At 42.2% G+C, this 23,824-nt stretch overlaps 1 long non-coding RNA gene across 3 annotated transcripts; it reads right to left on the bottom strand.

The window, feature by feature from the left end:
• Window positions 1-1,041: 1,041 nt before the first annotated feature.
• On the bottom strand, window positions 1,042-22,537 carry LOC147359973 (uncharacterized). Of its 3 annotated transcripts, XR_015138861.1 has the most exons (4): window positions 22,432-22,537; window positions 3,039-3,288; window positions 1,693-1,802; window positions 1,042-1,583 (listed from the first exon to the last, which is right to left on the bottom strand). It is a non-coding gene; the product is annotated as an uncharacterized LOC147359973 (long non-coding RNA). The 3 variants fall into 3 exon arrangements; XR_015138860.1 differs by lacking the exon at window positions 1,042-1,583 and having other exon boundaries at window positions 1,630-1,802; XR_015138862.1 differs by lacking the exons at window positions 1,042-1,583; window positions 3,039-3,288 and having other exon boundaries at window positions 1,630-1,802.
• Between the last annotated feature and the right edge of the window lie 1,287 nt (window positions 22,538-23,824).

The following is a 23,824-nucleotide window of genomic DNA, read 5'->3' as shown; positions in this document are numbered from 1 at the left end:
TGCTACTGGATCTGGAGCAACAGAATCAGATCTAGGCTGGCATTTCTGGATCTTCTTAGCCTTTCCCTCATGGTCACAATATGGCAGCCATGTGTCCGAGATTCCTGCCTTCACACATCCTTCGAAGGAAGGAAGGAGGACAAATGACACTATGTTTTCTTCTGGTACGTCTCTCTCTAATCCTGGAAGGAAATATCCTTCCTAGGAGCTATCTGAGACTTTCCAATGTCTCCTTTTTGGCGAAACTGGAGGACTTGGGACAATGCTACTTAGACTTTCCAGTCTCTATGGTGAGAGTTGGACATTGAGAAGGGTGTTGGGTGGTCGACCAACGCTGTCTGCTTGAGATCAAACAGCTAGAGGGTTAGGACTTGATTTAATTTGAAATTTCGTCTGGTGCCAAAGCCTATCTCTTGGGCTCTAGGCTAAATTGCCTCTTGGGAGGAAGATTTTGTTTTCCCTTTCATTTTGCTTTGCTTTGTTTTCAGATGCTGTCTAGGTAGCTAGACACAAGTGGCCATATATTACATGGATCTGTTGATATGGAAGGTCCAGAATTGGCAAATCTATAGAGACGGAAAGTAGATCATTGGTTGCCAGGGGCTGGGGTGGTTGCAGTGAATGGAGAGTGACTACTAAGGAGTACGGGGTTTGTTTTTAAGGTAATGAAGACATTTGAAATTTGATAGTGGTGTCAATTGCATAGTTCTGTGTATATACTAAAAATCACTGGATTGTACACTTTGAAATGGTGAATTTTATGGTGTGTGTGTTATAATCAAGCTGGTATTTAAAAAAAGATCAGTGCTGAACATATACTGTAGTCTTCATAACCCTCTTCATTAAAAAATATACCAGGCTCTGCAAAACATCACAATGCCCTACCCTCTCCTGTCCTCTCAGAGGTCGTGTGGCTCTTCACCCCCGATGAGCTTCCCGGGTCCCACCTGTCTACTAACTCCCCTGCCCTCCTTCCACAGATCAACACTCATTTCTCTCGTTCCTCTTAGGTCTTCTTTCTAGGTATTTTTCCATACGTACTCACACATGAAAAACAATTTATTTCCCTCGCACTCTCATGACCTCATTAAATTGCAAATTCCATGAGACGGTACTTGACATTATAGCTAATATTGTTTCTACATAGTAGTTGCTCATGTGTTGCTAAGTGGAGGGCCTGATTATAAAACTATTTGAGAAGGACTTTAAGAAGTCCTTCTTCTATGGCAATATTAGACCAGTTGCTTAGGATGGAAATTCTCAACCTGGGCTATGGTTTAAAAGCACTGGGTAGCTTTTCCAATGCTGGCACCTGGGGTCCGTGCCCAAAGATTCTGATTCCATTGGGATGGCGTCAAGGGTATTCAGCAAGGATTAGAACAGTGGTGTTCAACTGACAGTGATTTTGCCCCTGCCCAGGGCACACTTGGCAATGGCTGGAGCAGTCCTGGTCTGCGCAGCTCCGGGAGAGACATGTGCTCTCTCTTTGTGGACTGAGAGCAAGCAGGGATGCAGCTAGACGTCCTTCAGTGCCTGTGGCGCCTGCCGTGATAAACACACATCCACTCAAAGCGTCAGGGATTCTGAGGGGGGAATTCGGGGTTAGAGGAATCACAGAGGACTGGCCCGTTGCATCATCTGAGTTTAACTCTGGGGCAGGTGGTGGCAAGTAGAAATGCATGAACACTGTACCCAGATAGCCAAGTGGGTAACCACGGAGAGTCATAGCTGCAGTTCAACACGGCTTTGAGTTTGATCTCCTCACGTGTTCCATGGATCCACACCTTTGTCGATAAGCTCACCTGAAAGCAAGACAGAAGTTAGGTTGCTAAAATTCTTGTTATTTTTATAGGCATTCTACAGCTAAAAGCCGTCAACTGTCAACCACGATGAGCAATTTCTGTTCAAAATGAAGAACTTCTGACAATTACCACGCGTCTTTATTCCTTCGGCATGTTTTCAGAATTATTGCTTTCATTATGGAGCAAAACTTGGGCCACAGCAACACACTCCGGAAAACAGCACGCCAGTCTTTGTGGTAAGAGGGGAGCAGTAGATAAGAACAACCAACCACGGGCTCAGGGGAGAAGTCTTTGTGGGCCTGAATTCAGTGAACGCCTGAATCGGATGCAGAGCACGCCAAAGCCACCGAAGCAACACATATCCTATACACCTTGGGATAAATGTTGACTCTGTGGATTTCTGTTTGTTTGTTTAAAACCAATCACTTGATATGTTCTCATCAGCTATGCGAGAGATTGCTATCATGGATAATGAAAACGACAGGCAGATAAATTTAGTTACTGTTTAAGAAATCTTGTAAGGTATTCTCAATAGTATAAAGATAAGGAAATCGCATAATTGAAAGAGCTGAAAACAGCATTAGCACGAGAGCATATAAGGAGAGCAAGGAAATCAATTGCAGAATGTAGGCAAGAGGCTCCGATAAGGCCGATTCTCCTTTCAGTGAAGAAAATTGCCCACTATCAAAGTCGGGCGGCCTAGCCTAGTGTTTTTCAACCTAGACTGCACAATCGAACCTCCTAGATAGCTTTAAAAGCTCGAATGTCCACGGTATATTCCAGACCAATGCAGTCTGAACCTCAGGGGTGGGATCAGGCAGCAGCATATTGTAAAGCTCCTCAGATGGCTCCAAGGAGCAGCCACATTTGAGACCCCCTATAGGAGAAGGCAATGGCACCCCACTCCAGTACTCTTGCCTGGAAAATCCCATGGATGGAGGAACCTGGTAGGCTGCAGTCGATGGGGTCACTAAGAGTAACACCACTGAGTGACTTCACTTTCACTTTTCACTTTCCTGCATTGGAGAAGGAAATGGCAACCCACTCCAGTGTTCTTGCCTGGAGGATCCCAGGAACGGGGGAGCCTGGTGGGCTGCTGTCTATGGGGTCACACAGAGTCAGCCACGACTGAAGCGACTTTGCAACAGCAGCAGCAGCAGCAAGTACTGCTCCCCTCTCCCCACTAACGTGGCGATGCCTGTGGCACAGGGTGTCTTGGCTTGGCTCGGAACGTACCTTGTCGCACTTAAACCCTGGGCTATAGAAGCAGCTCCCTCAGTGAGGGTTGGTGGCAAAGGCACTGGGACGGTGTTGTGAGCCCAATGGCAGAAATGTCCCATAGCAGCAGTGGCCATGGCACTGGGAGAATAGTGTCTCAACAAGAGTTAAAATTCCTCTGGAGTGACCTTGAAGTGGTTCCTCTGACATCACTTGGTTCCTGCTCATTTTTCCAGTCTTCTTGTCTTTGGGGGGACTTCCTGATTTCCTGCCAACAAATAAAACTTCTGCTAAGTTAACCAACCTTGGTTTCTGTTGCTTGGAGTCAAGAATGCTGATGGGTATATTTATTGAATGTTTTCCTTGAAATGGACAAATTTGAAAAAAAAAAAAAAAACCTGTTTTAGCTTCATCCTAAGATAATGGACTTCCCTGGTGTCCCAGCTGGTAAAGAATCTGCCTGCAATGCGGGAGACCTGGGTTTGATCCCTGGGTTGGGAAGATCCCCTGGAGGAGGGCATGGCAATCCACTCCAGTATTCTGGCCTGGAAAATTCCATGGACTGTATAGGCCATGGGATCACAAAGAGTCTGAGCAACTCACTTTAAGTAATGACATCTATGGAATCCCTTTAGATGTGTTAGTTTTAATCTTTCTGAATATATTACATTTCTATGTGCAAACATTCCCACTGTGGCTGATTTCAAACTTACCTGCACAATCTCAAATGACTTCGCAGGTTGCTAACAATTTGATAGTCAGCTTTCGTGAGCTGGGAAGACAAGGGAGAGGTGGCAGAGACCACGGGAGAGGGAGTTTCCTAAAAAATTCATCATTCTGCACCAGGATGATGAGGAATAGATGTGGGACAGACGAAGCCAACAGATGCACCCTACTGAGAGTAAAGAAGCTTCAATTTATTTTGCTAAACACCTATTGAGATGTATTTCCATGAATGTGCTAGGAAGTAGGTTCTAGAAGAGAACTCACTGATACGTCACCAAGTATTTATTATCCACCAAGGACAGAGCCTGCCTCAATCTGGGGGCACAGAAATGAACTCATCACCTAACGTGGGAAGCTGACATGTCACAAGAGGTTGTAGAAGATATGGTAAGTGCTCTAATAGAGGACAGGTATTAGGGGGGCAACCGGCAGTCCCTGTTTGGGGAGCAAAGGACTATAGAAAGTTTCAGAGAGCAGGAATTATCTGTGCTGGTTTTAGAAGGATGCACGGGAACGTGTCAGACAAAAGGGTGGGCACACCAGGCTAAGGGTTCGGGGTTTGCAGTCATAGGTATGAAATAGCTCCAAGTGATTTCAGGTGAACTCAGGTGGGACATGGGGCCGGGTCTTGCATGACGTGTTAAGGACGCTGCGCTGTGCTCCACTACCACCGAGAGCAGTCAAAGTGTTTCAAACAGGAAGAAAGGTCATGATCTGACTGGCATTCTAGAATGGCTGGGCATCTGTGTGGACTGATCCTAGAGGAGTGAATCTGAAAGCAAGGAGATCAGCAGGGATTTCAGTGAGAGAAGGTGGGAGGAGCAAGCGGGGGAAACAGTCAACTTGGTGGCCGACTGGCTGTTGAGGGGGAGGTGGATCCAGGAACTCACCCTTTCTGTCCAAGAGGACCTTTAACTAACCCTTTGGGAAGGACAGGAGTACATGCAGGAGAGAAACACAAAACCTACAGGCAAAGGAAGCAAGACCTTAGAAATAAAGTGCCTCACTGGTTTAATATTATCAACAAGGATGACTCATGATCAGGAAGAAGAGAGATCCACACTGCTTGGCACAATTCAGAAAAACTTATGAATGTGGCAGAGAGAGAAGGGTTCTGTTAATAATAGGGCTTGCACTGGTCAGAGTGAAGCAGATGCTGCAGTCAGGCCCCGTGCCCACCCTCTCCTCACTTCTGGGTCCAGGGCTCACGGGACGGCAGCAAGGTTCCACCTCCCCGCCCCGTGCCCTCTCTTTTTCCCTCTGGTTGGCTTCACTCGTAGACAGATGTACCCCCTTTAGCTGGAGAAAAAAAAAAGTCCCCCTTTTTCTGGAGAAATTTCAATTTTTGAGAGACTGCAAGTTTGAAAATATTTTTATTCCTAATAATTTGGCTAGTTATGAAATTACCAGAAAGAAATACTTTCACATTAGTGTTTTGAAGACATGTATTGTCTTCCGGGTTTCATCATGGCTACTGTGATGTGTGATGATACTTTTAAAATCTCTCTGCAAAATTTTTAGGATTTGAAATTTTATGATGATGTAACTTGGTGTGGACTTTTAATGTTCTTAGTATTTTCTCTTCATCATCTCTCTCTCTTTTTTTTTTCCCCCTTTGTTCTACTTTCTGGGAGAATTTTCACTATCATCTTCTAAACCACCATTTGAATTTTTAACTGTTGCACTCTATCCTTCAATTTCCAAAAGTTATTTATTGTTGTATGCACTTTATTCATAAAAGCTACAGCCCACTAAAGACATTTCAGAACATTTGATGATTTTTTCTTGCGTGCCACACAGTCTATTTCCTTAGAGCTCCTCCTTTCTCCCCTGTTTATTTACATGCCTGAATTTTATCGTAGAGGCTTTGCTCAAATACACGGTGATGCTTGAATGTTCATTTGTATTTTCAAGTAGGACTACCTGATGGCTCGGCAGCTGACACAGGAGACGCGGATTCGATCCCTGGGTTGGGACAATCCCCTGGAGAAGGAAATAGCAACCCACTGCAGTATTCTTGCCTGGGAAATCCTATGGACAGAGGAGCCTGGCAGGCTATAGTCCATGGGGTTGCAAAGAGTCCTAGGTTAATGAGAAGGTTCTGGAACCCAGTCAGTTATCACTTGGTTCATTCACTTGCCATCTTTCAAAATCTGGCTGACATTTCTCTCCTGTCACTGTCTGTTCTTCCACTCTCTTTCTTTGTCCTTGTGGAGTTTATAACTCCCGAGTCCCTTTACTGTCATGGTAGCAAGGTTTTGAGAAGGCGAGAAGATAAACGGGAGAATTCAACCCGCCATTTTAAACCGGAAGTCCTTTAATATACTTTCTATTAATGTTTAACATGTCCATCCATTCCCCTGCTCTCTCGACTGCTGCTGCAGACAGTCAGACACCTTGATTGAGCTGTCCTTGATGGCTTTGTTCAGGTTTTTTCCTGTTGAGTATTTCACAAGGTCAGAATCCACAGCGCTGAGGTCAGCTCCCCAAGAGCACAATCACAGGAGCTTTAGAAGAGCAACTTATTCCTTCTAACTCCTGCCGGTCACATCGTCACCCACTGTTTTCTAATGGAAACTGAGGGAAGGGGAAAATGGGGCACGATGGAAGAGACCCTACAGAGTTTTGTGACAGACCCTATACTCACACAAAAATGGCAAATGGGAGCCACAACATGCCTTTCCATTTTGCAGTTTTACTCTATCTTGAAATCCTTTTAATTTTCTGATAAATCCTTTTGAAAGATACTCATTCAAAAAATACTCCAACAGTGTAGAGGATCAACATAAACTTCCCTAGTCTTTCTCCTCTAATCCTGTACCCCATCCTTTATGCACTGGGTTTGTATCCTTCCCTTTGCATCCCTTAACACACACCTTTTTGCTTGTACTAGCATATGAGCACTCATTTATTCATTTAACAAGTAATTTTGGAGTCTCTCTTTTGTGCCAGGCATGGATATGGAGATGTAGGCAGTATGCTGGTGAGTGAGACAGGCCAAAGCCCTTCCCCTGTGGGAATCCACGCATGGTAGTGGACATGTACATCTCTAACCAGCCGACATACCTTATATCCACAGATGCACAGACGCCTGCTGGCGATATCACATACGGTGTTCTGTAAGCTCCTTTTTTTTTTTTCACTTATCATCCAGTATGTCTTTCCATCAGTACTATAGATCGTTATTATTTTTAATGTGTGGTATCTCATACAAATTGATTATTTAATAATAATCATTTAGTTTTCTTCCAATATTCTGCTGTTACAAACAATGGATCAACCATAAATTTTTGCAAATATTCCTCTATTGGTCAACCTTGAAGCATTTCTAGTTTTCTCTTTAAAAATCTTTAATCTTACAAACAACTTTCAAGATTGCCTTTGTACATTTAACTTTGTACCCCTGTGCAAGGATGTCGACAGTGTATGTTTCTATAAGGAGAACACTGGGGTCAGCTGGAACAGAATCACACATTTTGAAAGCTATTGCCAAGCTGCCCTAAAAAAGGGTGAATTTATTAAAACTTCCACTAGAGTGAAGGAGTGTGTCTGGTTCTGAAAAAGGTGGTTTTGATGCATATAGTGATTTTTTGCATTTCCTTAGTTATTTTAAATTTGAATGAGGCAGGACAGGGTGCTTCCAGAAACTGCCTGATTTATACCACATGAAATTTCTTATCAGACACCGCAGCACTTACTGCTCTCTCAAAGCAATGTGGACACTGAACTCTTATCATTTTCCTTCCACTAGATCTTGAACAAACAAGCTAAAGAGATTTGGTCTCAGACCTATCTCTGAAGAAGTCATTTAATAAAAAAAAAAAAAATTAAGAAAATCCCCCAACTATACATCTATGTATCATCTTCAATCACTTTTAATCCATAACAAAACGTTATCCTTCAGTTCTGATTTAGAAAAGCAAAGCAAACTTTATGTATAAGGTCATCTCTATCTACTCTCCCAATGAGACTTCTCAAAGATCTCTGTGCAGGGTGTGGCATGATTTGGTTATAAATGAATCTGCATTACTAAACATGAAAACCAAAGACATCCAAATGTGGTGCTTAGAACAGGCAATGTTAGACATCACGATGAACAATGGTCACTCACAGCAGCTTCCAGAAGTTATCTCCAATCATCTACCTTCCTTTAGCTTAAGAGATTTTCTGTAGGGTTCACTCAAATCAGATCCTTGCTCTTTTAATCTAGTTCTAAGTACATGCAAATTGTGCTTGACTTAACCAAGCAACTCTGCTTTAATTTGCTGGCACGATGTGATGTGTAACCAAAATGGATTTCTGGGCTCATCAAATGTCTATGCTATATGGTTCAAAAGCAGAGTGACCTTTACAACTTGCATTGTGCACTGCAAATCTAAAACCAGAGTCCAAGATTGGAAATTCTCACACGATTTTCCTTTCATTAGAGGAGAAAACAGAATTCAGCCGGACACATGCACTAAAATTAGATTCTTAAATAAACAGCCAAGGTCTTAATAATTCATGCAAAGACGCAGGGTAAAAATGAGGAAAATAATTGAGCAATGGCAGACAAATACCCTGTCGTTTTGTACTGCCTCAAACTGCATCAGTACTGTATATCTCTGATATACAGGTTTATTAATGAAACAAAAAGGCATCTACTAGGGATAAATAATACATCATATGGAGTTCACACGTTCTATATAATAGAGATCAGTGACACCTGTCAGTTCATTCTAAATCAGGTCATGCGCACTTCACTCAGTCCACAGTTCGTCAGTCTCTGCTTTCTGCTTAATAGATGTTGTGGTTTGCTGTGCTTTACAAGAAAGAAACACTGTAGAGAGGAACCAGGTGAGATACAAAGGTAATTACAAAAAACTGGCACGGCTCACTCCTCCTCCACAAAGGCAGCCTAAACACTGATGTATTTGTACAGTGATCCTCACTAACGTGGGTTCAGCTTAGTGATTTACTGAAAGAAATCAGCAGCCCCAGTAAGAAATGAGGACGTTTTGCAAACCTTTTTTTCTTTTCAGTGCTACAAACCCATTAGGATATTTATGACTGTGGATGAAGAAGAATTAGCATCATTAACATGAAGAGGTTGTCAGGGGGGTTACACGAAGCCAGGGGTCACGGGATAGGGGGCAGGAAAGAAAGGCGCAATCCCAACTAAGACAGTAGATTGAATACAGGTTTCTAAAAAAACAGAAAACAATTAGTGGTATAACATAAACAGACATCATTAGCTGTAGTAATGTCTATGGCAAATAAATAACAGTTGAAAACAATAAAATTCCTGGTAATGTACTGTGTTGTAATATTGAGGACAACATGTGGGAAGCCTCTGACAGCTGTTAAACAGATGTGGCAATTAGCAAACCTTATGGTCATGCCGGTAAGATTATTATGCAACACATTCTCCAGCAAAATTAGATGGTTTCTTTCTTTGTGTGGCTTTATCCACGTGGAGAGTGAGCTAGTCTAATGTTCCATTTAAGCAAAGTCGTTAGCTGATATCGCCTCAGCCACATACATATGCGAGTGTGTGTGCATACATATACATATATATTTTTTGATGTCTTCTGAAAGATTTAGAGAAATTCAGAATTTAAACAAGAACAATATCTATTCAGCTGTGTAGCAGATACTTCAATTATAATCGCTAATGGACAAATTGAGAGATAAAAAGACTTTTCTATCATGTTGAAATTCAATGAACAGTTTTCAATTAGGCTTAGGATATAAAAGGAAAAAAGAAAGCGACTTTTCCTTGATGTTTAACATTGCCGAGAAAGATGAGAGGAACTCTGCTTTTTCATTATACTGAAGAGATGCATATAATGCCGCATATTTAAATTATAAATCAGGTCGCTATCTGCCAACTGAAAGCAATATCAATTAGAACTTAGGTGGATTAAGCTTTAAAATGCCTTATATTTAATGACAAAAGTATGACTGTTAATCTCCACAGCCATCAAAGGGATAATTTAAGGCAGCAAGAAATCAGAGAATGATGTCACAAAAATAGGCCCTTGCAGCTTTTTGGATAGTATTATCGTAATTAATGTACTTCGAATGACTTTTCTGTGGGTTATGGGCTTTCACAAAAGCATTTATTGCGGGCATAAAATATAAAACTCTAAAGAGTGGGTTTGACTAAGGTTGACTGGAGGGTCCTTACCCTTTCTGCTCAGTAATTCCTGTAAAATAATAGTTTCATTTACAGGCGCAATTTATAATGTTGAATTTATGCCAGTTCATCTGATATAAATCATGGTAATAGCATGATCTATTGTATGTCACTTGAGCGAATGCAAATTAAATATCGTTAAATTAAAGAAAAACTGTTAAAATAACATTAGGTTGTAACTAGAGCTGCTGGAATAAAGGAAATGTGGGGTTAAGGATGAAATTTCACTACTTAGGCCTCAATCTAACACTGGAATGTGTTGCCCAAAGCAAGTATACACACACAAATAAATAAATTTAAAAAAATGGGAATGTGGAATTAAGGACAAAGTAATAAATCCACTCCAGAGTGTTCTTTCATTTTAATTTCTAACCATGACTCAAAAATTAAATAGCTGTTTTTCTACTGGGTTTTCTCCCTGCAATTCTTTAATGTCTTATTCAGCAACTGGAAATGAAGTTTCTTTTTTAATTACTTGTGTTTTTGTTTTTGAGCCATAGACCTTCCTCCCCCCCAACCCCCCCGGATTATTTTCAACAAAGCTATTGTGTATTCACTCCTCCAGACCCCAGCCTCTCTCTGTTGACAGGCCTGGGGAGCTCAGGTTAGCTGGTTGGGCAGCTGCTGCGGATTCTTTTCACTGCTTTTACAGTAATACGCTGTGAGGCCAAATCAGCAGAGCCAAGCGCGACTTCAGTTCCTCAATGTGTTCTGGAAAGCCTGGGTCATTAATAAACAGAAATCATTAAAATGCATCTATCAGACAAATCTATTTCTTCCCACAAATCAGAATTCTCTGTATTCCATTTCAGAAGCTGATTACAACTCATGTTCAAAACAAACCAGAAGCGTTGTGCTAAGATAAATACAGGGTGCGGGGGTGGGGGGGGTGCCTGGAGGGAAGAGTGAGAGAAAGAGTGAGAGAAAGGCAGAGAGGAGAGAGGCAGGCTGAGACGACACAGGGAGCACAGGAAACATGAGTTCCCTTTTACTTAAAAAATCTACCTTGCAAACCACATTATCGATGGGTCACACTTGGCAAGGAATAAGTTGGAATTCTGGTGTGCGTGTGTTCTGTTTCACGTGTAACCCAGCACACTGTCAGAACTCAATAAATGCTGATGGATGACAGGGTGACATACCCATTATAACATCAATTAATTTGCTGTCAAGAAAAAGTGGGCCCTTCAAATTACCCAGCCATAATTGCCTGGGCTTGGCTAACTTCCCCTCCATAACGGGTTACGTGAGTAGTCATCAACACATAGGCCTCAGAAACATTCAATAAAAGGCTGCCATTTTTGCTTCCACATGCCATGATAAAAAAAAAAAGACATAATGTGTTGTGGTGACTGGTTACCTGTTAAGATGTGAATATGTGGTTATTCCTGATAGACCAAGGAAGCAGTGTAGGGGTTGTAAAAAAAGAACACTTGCAGCTGTGCTGGATGAGCTGGGTTTGAGGATGAGCTGTAACATTTATTAAGTACTTATATGCCAGTGTGTACTAACCAGGACCAGTTCTAGAGTGAGGAAAGCGAGACACTCACTGTGCATACAAAATTTGGGGGAGAGGGCACATCAAAAAAACTCAGGTATCAAGTTAACTCATATTTTACACATTTTTTTTAAAAGCAAAGTTAATATAAAATCCCAAATGAACAAAATATCAAAAATTTAAATAAAGACAGAGTCATATTGAAACCTGAGGCAAATGTGTTTTTCCCATATGCATGCTTATATGTATCTTTTTAATTGTTATTTTTTCCCTCAGAATGTTAAAGTTGAAAAAAATACTGAAAAATTGACAAGTAGGTGTATTAAAATGCATAACATTATTTTAAGTCTAAATATTTTATTTTTACCCCAAACAGAATTGATAATTTCATTTTCTCTTTGAATGGGTGCAAAACTATCATCATTTTCAAAATCTAATTCTGAAAAAAGTTAAACTTCTAAAAAGTATATAAAAGCACACCTGTGGGAATGCATGTGTGTGTTTGTTTTGACTCAGGATCTAGTGTAGATTCACACAGAGCTGTTAGTGATCTAACTTCTTTGCAAAATTTTGATATTCAGTTCATCACGGATTTTTTTAACTTTGGTTTCTTTTTTTACACGTTGCACCAAAATATGATTGATGCTGATTACTGAGTTTTTTGGCGTCCCCTTAAATTCTATGCCTGAGGCAAGTGCCTCACCCACCTCTTTTAGTCTCAGACCTAAAGCACTTAACATTATTATTCATTTAACCTTTCAATATGCCCAAGAGGTAGGCCTTATTATTATGCCTATTTGCAGGTGATGAAGCTGACTGATAGGGTACTCTGCACCCCGCTCCCCTATCTCCTAGGCATTCTGGGACTGTGCCCCAGGGCCTTCTCTTGTCCCCGGGGAATGGTCTATCCACAAGGGTGCAGAGGTGCTGCCCTGTCATTATCCCTGGCAGCCCTCCACCACCGGAGCAGAGGGCCAACATCCGTCACCTCCCCTTCTTTGCTAGACGGGATGCTGCTGGTGCTGAGGCTTACTTCCTGGAGGGCCTGGCAGGATTGGCCCAGCTGTCCCCAGGAGTGACCTGCTCCTAGATGGTTTCCATATTGGGCTCCCTCTCCTCCATGTCTTTGCTTCTTACATCCCAACCAGTGCTTCTGGGATCACTTTCCAAATAAGCCCTCAAAACCTGTCTCAGGGTCTGTTTTGGGGGAACCAACTTGAGATGCTGACGTACAGAGACGCTGGTTAAATAATTCAATGAGTTGACATATTTAAGATGAAGGGGGGGGCGGGGGGCGGGGAGGGTGGTGGGCGGGACCAGGAATTCACACCAATGGGGCTGGCCTCTAGAATTTGTCTTCTTACCCACACTCCACCAACAGTTTGGTGAATTCTGGCCTGTGGGCCAAATTTGGCTTACTGCCTTTTTCTGTCTGGCCATGAACTATGATTAATTTTACCTTTTACAATAATTAAAAAATAATAATAAAAAGAAAAATTATATTTTTGACATGGGAAAATGATATGAAATTGAAATGTCAGTCTATAAATAAAGTTTTATTGGCACACAGCCATGCCCATTCATTTACATATCGCCTGTGTATGTTTTCCAACTAAAGAGGCAGAGCTGAGTAGTTGTGACAGAGTCTGAATAGCTTGAAAAGCTAAAAATACTTAAAAACCTTTACAGAAGAAGTTTGCTGAGCCCCGCTCTACTGCCTTTCTATTCTAGCTTTGTAGCTTATTAGTTGGGTGGCCTTAGGTAAGTTCCTTTACTTCTCTGAGTCTCAGATTTTATAAATATAAAATGAGATAAATAATTGCTCCCTTGCAGCACTTGTGAAGATTTAACATTTGAGGAAATATTTGCAAAGCTCCTGGCACACAGTTCACTTCATGTAAACATAATTTCCATTTCTACCACAGAAAATTTTATGAAAATATTGTTATCTAAGTTGTCCCTCAGACTATGAAGGCCCTATTTGGTTAACCAGCAGATTTTTCTGGTGGGTTGGTCTGGAATAGTGTTTACATTCTACGGTTAATGGTGGGCCTAATTGCCTGTTAGCTGCAGATTCCTTTAAAGTTGGGCAAGACACAGGAAAGCAGAGAAAACAAACGCATAGAAACAAAGCAGCATGGCAAGTGTCAGGGGTAGTATGTGAGAAACTGGAATCAATATTCAAAATGCATGCATGTCTCAATTTTTCTTTGTTACTGTGTCACTGTTCTGAAAAGTCTAAATTATGCTTGCAAAAACTTAACGTATGCATACATATGTATGAAAGTATACAACTTCGCAGGGATGAGACAGGCACACACAAGAGTAGGTTTTGCAAAAGCAAGTAAAGTAGTAAAATTCACTTCCTTACACAAGCGGAGCAGGAGGTCACTGCAGCAGACCCTTCTCAGGGACATCCACAGACGGGTGGGAGACTTAAAAAGTGGAGCAGGAGGTCACTGCAGCAGACCCTTCTCAGGGACATCCACAGACGGGTGGGAGACTTAAAAAGTGGAGCAGGAGGTCACTGCAGCAGACCCTTCTCAGGGACATCCACAGACGGGTGGGAGACTTAAAAAGTGGAGCAGGAGGTCACTGCAGCAGACCCTTCTCAGGGACATCCACAGACGGGTGGGAGACTTAAAAAGTGGAGCAGGAGGTCACTGCAGCAGACCCTTCTCAGGGACATCCACAGACGGGTGGGAGACTTAAAAAGTGGAGCAGGAGGTCACTGCAGCAGACCCTTCTCAGGGACATCCACAGACGGGTGGGAGACTTAAAAAGTGGAGCAGGAGGTCACTGCAGCAGACCCTTCTCAGGGACATCCACAGACGGGTGGGAGACTTAAAGGACGCTCTGCTTTTCTCTTACATCCATCTCCTTTCCACATTCCTGTAGTCCAGGCTGCCTGCATCTCTTTCCTGGCTTATGGCTTCCCAACCTGGCCTCCCTCCTCTCCAGTGGTTTTCAAATGGGCTGATTTTGCTTCCCAGGGGATTTTTTTTTTTTTTTTAATGATCAAGAGGATGCTTCTGATATCCAGTGGATACAGGTCAGGGATGGTGATAAAATCTTACAATGCACAGCACAGCCCCTCATCCCCAACAAAAAACTCTCTAGACCACAATGTCAGTAGTGCCCAGGTCCCTGTTCTAGTCATTCCCCCACAGTGGGTTTTCAATTCAGCAGCCAGAATGACTTCTACTTTCTAAAATGTAAATGTGGGGAGTTCCCTGGTGGTCCAAGGGTTAGGACTCAGTGCTTTCACTGCTGTGGTCTGGGTTCAGTTCCTGGTTGAGGAACTACGATCCCAGAAGCTACTCAGCTTGGCCCAAGAAAAGTACGTGTGATCACGTCACTTCCTCGCTTAAGAGCCTTTATTGTGTTCTCATTGCTTGCAGGCTAAGACCTGAACACTTATTCATGATTATAAACCCCCCTCGCCTGTTTTTTCCCTCATCTCTTTTCCCGTCCCACTTTTATTTTGTATATGCACCTTGTCCTTGCTCTCCTACAGACGTTTCATAAGCTGTTTCCAAAAGCTGAGTCACTGCTCCACAACCCTCTTCACCTTTTCCTGGCTGATTTCTATGCATTTGAGTGGTGTCAAATATCAACTTACAGGTTAGCTACCCTGGACAGCAGCTACCATCTCTCCAACATGATCCTTAATCCCGTTCATTGTAATTGCTTGATCAATTATCTGCATTTCTATTTAGACTCAATGCTCTTCCAGGGCAGAGACTGTGTCTGTCTTTCTCACTATTACACGTGCCATGTCTGGCACACAGAAGACTCTCAGTAAATACTGATTGATGGATGGAGTGCTTATGCCAGTTTGTTTATATGAAACAGTCTATTTAGAATGTTGTTAAGATACTTCCAAGTATAGATAGTTCTGATAATTTATATTTCGGGATTGTGATAATACTGATGTGCCATGGAATTTTACCAACTGAAAACTAAGAAAAGGAAGTAGAAATCCAAAAGGGTGGAATTTGAGCAACGTAAATTGATAGGCTGTTCTAGGTACTTTGGAGAGGAGGGAGGAATATTGGTTCATTTAGTAAGTTTCAAAAATAAATTAATTTTAAAAATCACTAAATAATGGCTCATGTTGTTGTCAAGATCTATGGAAGGTCTATGTCTTGACTTTGCTTGCGGGCTGTGAAGTTAGCCCACCACAGTTTCATGGATGCTGGCAGAAGCCATAAGATGAGGGTCAGATACAAAAGGTTTTGTTACTCGCAGCACAGCTGGAGGCATGAGCTGCTTTGTGTCTGTCCCCCTTGCTTGCAAGTCCCATGTGGGTATTGTGGAGTGGCCTCATTAGAATCTGCACATGCTGCAGGTTTATGGTGCAGCTGAGGATCCCCATGTTTAAGAAACTTCCAATATTATACAGGGGCCATTGGCAAATCTTCCCAAACTTTGCCTTAAAGGGGGGGCATTACCTTTTTATTCTCCAGATAAGGAACAAATCTGTTTTCTGCCCTGGAGGAAGACACTACTTCTAGTTTTCAAGGCTATATGGATACAAACATCCTTGAGTAGACAGTCTGGGACAACACCTGTCACAAGACATTGAAACACCATGGAGATTCACCACCTCTGCCTGAGAGTCACCATGATGCACTGATCTGTTAATGCTTTTAGAATAAGCTTCAGAGTCAACTTTTTTTTTACCCTTTGAAGTTTGAGGTAACATTTCCTTGTATATTCATTTACATGCAAGATAGATGGGATGAAGAGAAAACGTAGAAACATGCCTGGGTATTTTCTGTATTAAATTATTCTTGAACATGCATAGATAGAACTCCATGGCAAACATTCACAAATGCATTTCTCTGGGAATGGCACCAGCCACCAAACCATCATGTCCTATTGATTCCATCTCCCAAATATTTCCTGAATTCACCCATTCATCTTCACCTCCATTGCTGTCATCTTGTTTCAGGCTGCAGTTTTCTCTCTTGGGGTTAGAGCAATGGCTTCCTAAGTGGTTCTTCCCGTCTGCTCCAGCCACTGCTTAGCTAGTCTCTCAAAGCCTAGTTTTCTGATCTCTAAAGCAGGAATAGCAACATTCCTACCCCATAGAATTTTTCGAGAATTACATGGAAAAAGGCAAGTCAGCCTGACAAGTACTGAGGCTCAACTAATGTTAGCTCTCATGATTTACTACTTCTATATGCACAGGCCCTGAATTCATATTCTCTAACTTTGATTTCTTACAACCATCATGTACTCTGAGGCAAAAAATCTTCAAAGTGAAATCACTCCGTATGAATGGAATCAAGTAAGGCCAAAGTATTTTCGGCTGAGAGCTGCTATGCAAAGAGAAGGGGTTTGAAATTGGGAGAAAGGATAAAATAGATCAGCTGATGCTTGCCCTTTGAGGAAATAGAATTTGAACTATTTTCCTGTTGTAAGGCAACTCCATGTAGCTGGGAATGTACGTTTGCTAAGCACATCAGAATTCTAAAAAAAAGATTTGAAAGCTTTTCTCTATTCTGTGATTAATTGAACATGTTTGGGCCAATACAGGAGGAATAAAATTACCACATCACTATATGTATGTGAGATAAAATATACGATTAAAAATATTTATTATACTGATGTGGAAAAGAATAATATGTTAAACAGATAAGCATGTAATAATGCATATTTTCCCCATAAAATTTAATTTATCCCTTGGGCTGGGCATAAACTTCCCTGTTGAACAACTTGCTTTCCAACTACAGATTGCTGAGCTAAACTGCTTAGTTTTACAGCAAATTGATCACTACTGTAATATTTCAGGAGCAAAATGATCCTCACCAGTCAGTTTGATTTCAAAGGCCAAAATTTATAGTTTTGTTCCTGATTTAGTGATAAGATTTTTTAACATATTGAGCATTTTATCACCCTCTATCAGGACACGGAGTTGAACTTACAAATGAAAAAAAAAAAAGCCAACAAAAGAGGAACCATAAATAATATACTACAGAATGACAGAAGAGTTTAATATTCCCTTTGGACCAGTGGGAAATTACTCAGATTTCTGTCCTTGTAAACATATGTCCTGGTCTCTATGGAAGATGTGTTATACAATCTTTATGCTCCTGAAAAAGCAGTCATAGACAAAGCTGAAAACTCCAAACCACAAGGACTTCGCTAAAGCATAAAGGAGAGTTTATTACACATATGCTCCCCCATGTCTCTGTTCAACTTTATTCAAGGTAGATAAAATGTAGTTATTGGACACTTTGATATGTTGAAAATAGGTGCAGACATTTAATGATGGGAAAGTTCATGACTCAGTAAAGATTGCTCTCTAGCTGGTAGCTTAGGACAGAAAACTATAAAATCAAATTATGATAATCACTGGAGTCAGGAGAAAAAAGCAGGCCCACTGAGCTCTATTTACTGAATTTTTGACTTCATTATACACCACCTACTTTTCAAGCACAAGGAACAGATTTTTGACAATCTCAGTAGATTTGCAAAGTAAACTATTTTGTGATTACTATGTGAATTTTTGGGGGAGACAAGTTTGTAAGGGAAGGGACTGGGGCTAGATGAAACATAAAATCATAAAGAATAAAAACAACCTGCTTGCACCACAATCTACTCACATGGATCTGGAATTTACCTTTTGAAGAGTTGGTTTGACATTAAAGCAGTGAAAAGAGATGTGGTTGTCTTGGTTTTTACCACTAAAAATCATTTTTTCCCAAACAACATTTCCATCACATAGCAGTGTCTACCTGTCTTGACATAAGTTAAACCATTGATCTGAGGCTTAAATAGGATTTTGAGCTGCAATGGTCTATTTTATCACATGTTACTTATGTGTTGAGTCAGCAAGGCCAAATACACTTCTAGTAGACATCAAATCTAGACAGCTGGGGTCTGCAAGTTCTTTATTTTTTAGCCTTCACTCAGATCTGTGTTTCAGAGGGAAGGGTCAACATTTTCTACCTGTGACATTAAGAATATCTATGCCTTGGACAGTGCCCTTGACTGAAAAATCTTGATGATGATTTTATACGGAATAGCAGCCCTTGGTCTGTCAAATTACACAGCTGCTGGCACTAACAGGATGCCTTCCTTTTGGTATGCTTGTTAATATTTATAGAGTTCTTACTCCGTGCTTCATTGCCTTTTGTTTGTTTGCTAAATATTATTTTTTTTCTTTTAACCATTCTGTAGCAGTAAGGTATTGCTATACAAGTTCAGTGACGTATACATAAGCATTTGTTATTCCTGCTTGAGGGTGGCCAGTTAAGTGGCCTTTGTCTGGATTGGTCCCATATCTGAGTGTCAGTTAGGGCCACTGGGTGATAGATGATGTGTCTCTGCTCCATGTCTTGCATCCTCTGGCAGGCAGGCAGGTCCTCATGATGGTGGCTGAAGGCCAACCAGGATACATAAGACTCGTGAAACCCAGACTCAAACTGCCATCATTGCCAACACATTCTATCAGCCAAAGGAAGTCCAAGGTCAACCCAGATATAAAGGATTCTTCTTCTTTACTGAGAAACACTGTAAAGTGATCTGGCAAAGGGTGTATATACTGAGATGAAGAAGAACTGGGGCCCATAACTGAGACTGTCATCAGTTCAGTCCCTCAATCGTGTCGGACTCTTTGCGACCCCATGGACTGCAGCACGTCAGGCTTCCCTGTCCATCACCAACTCCCAGTACTTGCTCAGACTCATGTCCATCGAGTTGGTGATGCCATCCAATCATCTCATCCTCTGTTGTCCCCTTCTCTTCCTGCCTTCAATCTTGCCCAGAATCAGGGTCTTTTCAAATGAGTCAGTTCTTCACATCAGATGGTCAAAGTATTGAAGCTTCAGCTTCAGCATCAGTCCTTCCAATGAATATTCAGGACTGATTTCCTTTAGGATAGACTGGTTGGATTTCCTTGCAGTCCAAGGGACACTCAAGAGTCTTCTCCAACACAGTTCAAAAGCATCAATTCTTTGGTGCTTAGCTTTCTTTATGGTCCAACTCTCACATCCATATGTGAGTACTGGAAAAACCATAGCTTTGACTAGATGGACCTTTGTTGGCAAAGTAACGTCTCTGCTTTTTAATAAGCTGTCTAGGTTGGTCATAGCATTTCTTCCAAGGAGCAAGCATCTTTTAATTTCATGGCTGCAGTCACCATCTGCAGTGAATTTTGAGCCCAAGAAAATAAAGTCTGTCACTGTTTCCATTGTTTCCCTATTTGCCATGAAGTGATGGGACCAGATGTCATGATCTAAGTTTTTTGAATGTTGAGTTTTAAGCCAGCTTTTTCATTCTCCTCTTTTACTTTCATCAAGAAGCACTTTAGTTCCTCTTAGGTTTCTGCCATAAGGGTGGTGTTATCTGCGCATCTGAGGTTATTGATATTTCTCCCGGCAATCTTGATTCCAGCTTGTGCTTCATTGAGCCCAGCATTTTGCATGATGTACTCTGCATATAAGGTAAATAAGCAGGGTGACAATATACAGCCCTGATGTACTCCTTTCCCAATGTGGAACCAGTCCATTGTTTCATGTCTGGTTCTGTTTCTTCTCGATCTGCATACAGATTTCTCAGGAGGCAGGAAAGGTGGTCTGCTATTCCCATCTCTTGAAGAATTTTCCACAGTGTGTCATGATCCACACAGCCAAAAGTTTTGGTGTAGTCAATAAAGTAGATGTTTTTCTGGAACTCTCTTGCTTTTTCTATGATCCAATGGATGTTGGCAATTTGATCTCTGGTTCCTCTGCCTTTTCTAAATCCAGCTTGAACATCTGGAAGTTCTCAGTGCATGTACTGCTGAAGACTTGCTTGGAGAATTTTGAACATTAGGTTGCTAGTGTGTGTGAAGAGTGTAATTGTGTGGTAGTTTGAACATTCTTTGGCATTGTCTTTCTTTGGGATTGGAATGAAAACTGACTTTTTCCAGTCCTCTGGTCACTCCTGAGTTTTCCAAATTTGCTGGCATATTGAGTGCAGCACTTTGAGACTATCATATAGCTCACTAATTCTGACCATCATGCTATGAGTTTAGGTAGTGTTATTATTCCCATTTTGCAGCAGAGGAAATTAATGCCTAGGATGCTTAATTAATGCTGTAAACAGAAAAAAAAATATCTCCAGCTGGAAATTGAGAGAGAATCTGGGCACTTGTTGCTGCACTAGGGAATTTGGTTGTAACAAACAGAAAACCTGTAGCTTGTCGACTTTAGTGTTTGAAAATCTCACATCATCATTGTGGAGTGGGTATCAATTTTAGTTTGCAAAGTGAAATGCACAATGGAACTGTATTCTCTGGATTTCAACCTAATCGTTAACTTGGAGCTCCCATTCTGCTGAATTGTTAAACTAAGTTCTTTCTGCAGATTACCTTCTGTCCTGGAGATTTGTTATTGTTTCTGGTGGCTGAGTGTCTGAGTTCTCAAGTCTGAGGAACCCTCAAGTTTACAAAGCTGAGCTCACCTCCCACTTCTGATGAGGGAAAAGCACTAGATAAGTGCTTCCCCAGCCTCCTTGCAGGTTCCAGATTCTGTTGAGAAGCTTGTGAAAGGAAAGACTGCACAGGATCCATCTGACTGTAGTAAAAGCAGTGCTCATATCTAAGTAGAGGTAGAAGCTATTCTGACATCAGTGTCTGATGTCCAGCATGGTTTAAATGACAGTGTCTGTGCCCAGTGCTGGCTGTAGGATGGGTCATCTTGGGACCAGCCTCACAGTTCAGTTTTAGGCTATTCTGACTGCGTACGTGTGTGCTCATTAGCTTGATCATGTCTGACTCTTTGTGACCCCATGGACTGTAGCCCACCAAGCTCCTCTATCTGTGGGATTTCCCAGGCAAGAATACTGTAATGGGTTGCCATTTCCTTTTCCAAGGGATCTTCCCAACCCAGGGATTGAAGCTGCATCTCCTGCGGCTTCTGCATTAACTGGCAGATTTATTTATTTATTAACCACTGAGCCACCTTGGAGGCCCTTCAGAACTTTTGAGAGATTCTGTGAGCTACAGTGGTTGTGTTAGTTGCTCAGTTGTGTCTGACTCTTTGCAACCCCATGTACTGCAGCCCACCAGGCTTCTTTGTCCATGGGATTTTTCCAAGAATACTGGAGAGGGTTGCCATTTCTTCCTCCAGGGAATATTCCCGACCCAGGAATTGAACCTGCGTCACCTGCCTAGCAGGTGGGTTCTTTACCACTGAGCCGCCAGGGAAGCCCATTTTGTATTGGGGTACAGCCAATTAACAACATTGTAACAGTTTCAGGTGAACAGCTAAAGGACTCGGCCATACTTAAGCATGTATCCATTCTCCTCCAAATTCCCCTCCCATCCAGGCTGCCACATAACATTGAGCAGAGTTCCCTGTGCTACATGTAGGTCCTTGCTGGTTATTGATTCTAAATAGAGCACAGTTTAAATGTCCATCCCACTTGCTGCCTCTCTAGTGGGCTATATGAAGTGAAGTATAGGCCTCCCACCTCTGTGACACCACAGACCACCCTTCCCTCTTGCTTAAATTCATCTTCTCCAGCCTGGAAGGAGTCTCTTCCCATTCTGGAGAAACGCCCTTTCCTACATATTTCAACCAATATATTAATACTTTGGGTTTGTTTTCTTTCTTTTTTTTTCCTTTTAGTAGAAAAATTGGTTTGTTTTCAAACCTATTTTAAAAGTCACATTTGTTAACTGCAGGATTTTGAGAAAAGAGAGCCTGAAAACTTTGAGGACAATTTGTGTTCTGTCCTGACCTGTCGACTGCAGATCCGATGATCTGATTAAAAGTGAGGAAGCCAGTGAGGCAATGCAGGGAGAAAATTCTCCTTTTCCAGAGGGTGACATCTTACAGGGTGTATGTCAGGACCGCTGGCAGAACTGGTCCACTATTTTGACCTCACGCCCCGACATTTATGCCTCTTTCTGCTCCACAGAACCCATGTTCCTGCTGAACCAAACCATCACGGACAAAACCCATTCACAATTCCCAGGAAATAAAAATAGAATCTGGGTAATAAAGTCATACCTTTTTTGTCATCCCTTTGCGCTTCCTCTGGTGTCACTGGCTCACAGGCTGCTGCATGCAGAGACCTTGAACCCGGCCACTGAGACCAGAGTTCCTGGCTCAAAATGGCGGCCCCGGCCCCTCAGCCTGGGGCCGTGCGCAGAGGCGCGGCGCTCGACGCTCCATCCAAGATGGCGGCGGGGCTGTGTGCTGAGGCTCCGCGCCTGCGCTGTGAGCTGCAACCTTGAGCCCCGTAGCCTGCCCGCCAGAACTCGGCCTGCTCCCCTCTGCTGGTGAGACCTCACAGAGCAGCCCGGCCCACTGCCTCTCCGGCAGGCCCACTGCCTGTCTCTATAGCGGGAACTCCAACCCCTCCATGCCTTGATCAGACCACGAGGCTTTCCTCTGCATCTTGACTGAGCTTGTCTCCTTCCATTGTCTCGAGTGTCACAGGGCAGGAGGTCACTTGAGGTAGAACTGACTCCGGAGGGTCGTAACAAAAGCAGATAACATGTCTCCAGTATCTCTTTGCTCCCATATTTCTCTGCACTATTGTTTTCTCTGTCTGATGTGTTCCTTGTTTACTGGTTCTTAGAGACAAAATCCTAACTACCCTTAAGAAGAAAAGCAGGGATGCGTCGGGCAGTGGAGTGGTTGACTCCCCACTTCCACTTCAGGGAGCACAGGTTCCATCCCTAGTGAGCGAACTAAGATCCCACAAGCCAAAAAGAAAAAGAAATGGAGATGGTGTGGGAATGCATATCAGGAACTATGTAATGTTTTAATGTCTTTGTGTGCTGATATATTGTAACTAGACTTATTTTGGAATTCACTTTGAAATATATAGATGTATCAAATAGCTTTGTTGTGTAACTGGAACTGATATAGTTATCAAAACAAACTCAGAAAAAGAGATCTTTTCTCTTTCAGGAAGGGTTGAGGGGAGGGGGAATTGAATGAAGACAGTTGAAAAGTACCGACTTTCAATTGTAAGATAAATAAGTACTAGGGACGTTTGCCAACAAAGGTCCGTCTACTCAAAGCTATGGTTTTTCCAGTGGTCATATATGGATGTGAGAGATGGACTGTGAAGAAGGCTGAGTGCCGAAGAATTGATGCTTTTGAACGTGGTGTTGGAGAAGACTCTTGAGAGCCCCTTGGACTGCAAGGAGATCCAACCAGTCCATCCTAAAGGAGATCACTCCTGGGTGTTAATTGGGGGGACTGATACTGAGGGTGAAACTCCAATACTTTGGATGCGAAGAGTTGACTTACTGGAAAAGACTCTGATGCTGGGAGGGATTGGGGGCAGGAGGAGAAGGGGACGACAGAGGATGAGATGGCTGGATGGCATCACTGACTAGATGGATGTGAGTTTGAGTAAACTCCAGGAGTTGGTGATAGACAGGGAGGC

The sequence above is a fragment of the Bos grunniens genome, chromosome 13 (assembly GCF_055505025.1).
Source record: "Bos grunniens cultivar Pamir isolate PY7600 chromosome 13, Bosgru_T2T1.0, whole genome shotgun sequence".
Taxonomy (NCBI): Eukaryota; Metazoa; Chordata; class Mammalia; order Artiodactyla; family Bovidae; genus Bos; species Bos grunniens.
This window is presented reverse-complemented; position numbering and strand designations above follow the sequence as displayed.